This window comes from Orycteropus afer, unplaced genomic scaffold (genome assembly GCF_000298275.1).
Source record: "Orycteropus afer afer isolate SDZICR_OR568_19922 unplaced genomic scaffold, OryAfe1.0 scaffold00328, whole genome shotgun sequence".
Taxonomy (NCBI): domain Eukaryota; kingdom Metazoa; phylum Chordata; class Mammalia; order Tubulidentata; family Orycteropodidae; genus Orycteropus; species Orycteropus afer.
In genome coordinates, this window is record NW_006921915.1 from 3432816 (window position 1) to 3436514 (window position 3699).

Here is a 3699-nt window from a genome sequence, read left to right on the forward strand (position 1 = left end):
GTACTAAATGCTTTAGTTGAAGTGACCCCCACAAGCACTTTCTGTAATAAAGGTTAAGTGCTTTCTGTTTACTTATGAAAGCTCAAGTACACTGATGGGGTAATGGAGTGATGATGCAGGGAAAGGAAGGAAGAAAATTAGTGGTACATTGTTAAAACAATTTCCATGGTTGAAGAATTGAAGCTCAAACCCACAGGTAAGCTCTGGTAACCACTGTGAAATGTAAGTCTCAGAAGAATAGTAAAGAGGAGGGAGCTGGGATAGTTATTCCATCACATCTGTCAATCACTTATTGTGGGCTTCACTTGGGGCACATTATTTCCCAGTAATTACCAATATCCTGTCTTCCTGGGTAAAATGGAGTCCAGCAGAATGAGGGCAGCTGTTTCACAAAGCTGGGAAATAGGACCCTGTATGGAAATGGAAAGAGGATAAAACGGATATGGATCATATGCAAGCACAAAACATTAAATAAAGAAATCAGTGAAATAATCATGTTGCGTAAAATGACCAATGATACAAAAATAAACTTGCTTTAAACTTAAACTTGTTTTGTTTTACTCATTTAAAAAAAGGGGGGGGCAATGGCATCTGCACACTTCAATTTATGAAATAACTATTTATTTATTTATTTATTCTCTCCAGGTTTTCATTTATAAATATTCTAAGTAATGATATTGGTAATTTAAAAAATATATGTTGCAAATTATTAATTATTAATTAATTATTAATTAATGACTCAATCTTACCAAAAAAAAAGAAAAGAAAAAGCCTATTATAACTCCTCTCTTCCCAAAGCATTATATATTTAAAACTGAACAATGAGCATGTGTTTATATAATACATGTGAAAGGCAACAGGCTTTGGTGTCAAAGACCCCTGAATTCTTAATTCATTTGCTGATTATGTGAAATGGGACACATTCCTTACTCTCTCTGATCTTCCCTTACATCATCATAAAAATTAAGACAACAACACTACAAATTGTATACATATAAGGTGTGTACATTTATAAAGTATCAATAGTTGGAAAATATGGCTTTGATGATAGATACAATACTGGAGATTGCATTATGCAATTTTGCAACACCAATGATTTATTCATTGCAAATATCTTTTTTCAACAACATAAATGGCTGCTACACACACAAGGACTCCGCCATATGGAATACACAGGAATGAAACTGGCTGTATCTATGGAGAGAGATGATGGAGAACTACCACCAGTCAGAACAAGGTCAGCGACTGACTACAGAACAAACTATCAATTTCTCCTATGCAAGTTAAAGTTGAAGCTGAAGTTCAAGTTGAAGCTGAAGAAAAATAAAAATTAATCTACAGAAGCCAAATCACAACATTGAATATATTCCCCCTGAATTTAGAGATTATATAAACAATAGATAAGGCTCATTAAACAATAATGACAAAATACCAGATTAATTGTGAGATGACATCAAAGACATCATACATGAAGAATACAAAAGGTCATTAAAAGGACATGGAAGAAGTAAAAGACCAAAATGATTGTCAGAAGAGAATCTGACTTGAATAGAGTAGCTAAGGCAAATAGAGAGTAAATAGAGAGAATATTGAAGTAAAAGAGTTGAACAGAATATTTCAGAGTGAGGCTTGAGAAGACAAAGTAAAATACTATAACAAAATGTGCAAAGACAGAGTTAGGAAAGGGAAAAAGGGAGAACATGTCTGGCACTTATTTCTCAAGCAGAAAGTACTTAAAAATCAAGACATGAGTTACAATATTTAAGGCTTCTGTGGTAAAATATTGAATGACACAAGAAACATCGAAAGAAGGTGGAAGGAATGGCAGAGTCAGAGTCCTACAAGAAATTAGTCAGTGTGTAACCATTTCAGGAAGCAGTATATGATCAAGACACAATGAAATTGAAGGAAGAAGTCCAAGCTATGAGGAGGTTCCAGTAAAATGGTAGAATAACCAGAAAAACTACACAGACCTTATTCAATAAAGAAAAGGGGAACAAATTAACACAGATACAGAAGATAATCCTGGAGCCCTGAGCCTTGAAAGGAAGGATACAGAAGTGGACTAAACTCCAAATACTAGAACTTTCATGAAAACACTGAAAAAGGAGACATACAGATATGCAATCTATCAGTGATCCTGGTGGCATGGACAGTTTGGATATTGCCAAGTGGTGTTAGGACCTAAGAATTAACCTAAAAACTGGCCCTGCTTGTGAAGGGCTACATGGAGGACTGCACTGGTGGCTGGTGAATAAAAGGGGAAGGAGAGAAAAGGGAGATGGGTAGAGCCTGTGGACTTTTTTGCCTGTCTGGAAGGCACAGCTATTTTGAATGTTTACAAACAGTTTGACTATTTTGGATATTTAAAGCAATAGGATTCTCTCAGATTCCAGGGACCTAAGAATAGCTTCACTTGCCAGGAGGACAAGAACATTTCAGACATGAATGACTGGAAAGTTAGCAGAAATATAAATACAACAAGGTCAAAATGGCTCGGAGACAACAGACCATCACAGTCAGCACAAAGATGCAAGATAAAGTGATAGAAAGAAAGGAGCAGGATACAGAGCCAGAACATATCCCTGAAGAAGCAACAGCATTGGAACTCCTTAATAAGGAACTCAAAAGAATTATATTTAGGTACCTTTATAGGACTGAGCAATAGATCAAGGAAAATGCTGAAACACAGACAAAATAATAGAACCACTTTGAAAGAAAATACAAGAACAAAATGACAAAATAAATGAAAAATTAGAAATAGCACAAAATCTACACAAGGAAATCCAGAAGATTAATACTAAATTTTCAGAAATAGATAACACATTGAAAGGACAAAGGAGTAGAATCAAATCAATGCAAGATAGAATTAATGAGATTGAAGACAGATACTTGAATACTTCTTTGGAAAGGGCTCAAGCAGAAAAAAAGATCAAAACAAAATGAATGAAGACCAAATAAAGTTCATATGGTTTACAATCAAAAGGAATAACCTATGTGTATTCAGAATTCGAGAACAAGAACAGAAGAAGAAAACCACTGAGAAAATTGTCCAAGATTTGTTGGAAGAGAATTTCCACAATATGATGAAAGATGAGATTATATAAATTCAGAAAGTCCAACAAACCCCAAACAACATAGTCCCAAAAAAGAAAATCACCAAGACATATCATCATCAAACTCATCAAAATCAAAAACAAAGAAAGAATACTGAAAGGAGCATGGGAAAAATGAAAAGTTAACTACAAAAGACAACCAATAAGAATAAGCTCTGATTTCTCAGCAGAAATTGTGCAGGTGAGAAGGCAATGGAATGGTATATATATAATACCCTGAAAGGGAAAAATTTCCAACCAAGAATTATATACCCAACAAAATGTCCTTCAAATATGACAGTGGAATTAAATTTCCAGATAAGCAGATATTAAGGGAATTTATTAAAACCAGACCAAATTTACAAGAGTTACTAAAGGGAATGTTGTTCTTGTTGTTGTTAAGTGCCATCGAGTCATTTCCGACTCACAGCGACCCCATGCACAGCAGAACGAAACACTGCCTGATCCTGCACCGGCCCCACAATCCCTGCTATACTTGAGCCCATCATCGCAGCCACCATGTCAATCCATCTCGTTGAGGGCCTCCCCCTCTTTCGTCGACCCTCCACCCTACCAAGCATGACATCCTTCTCCAGGGAATGGT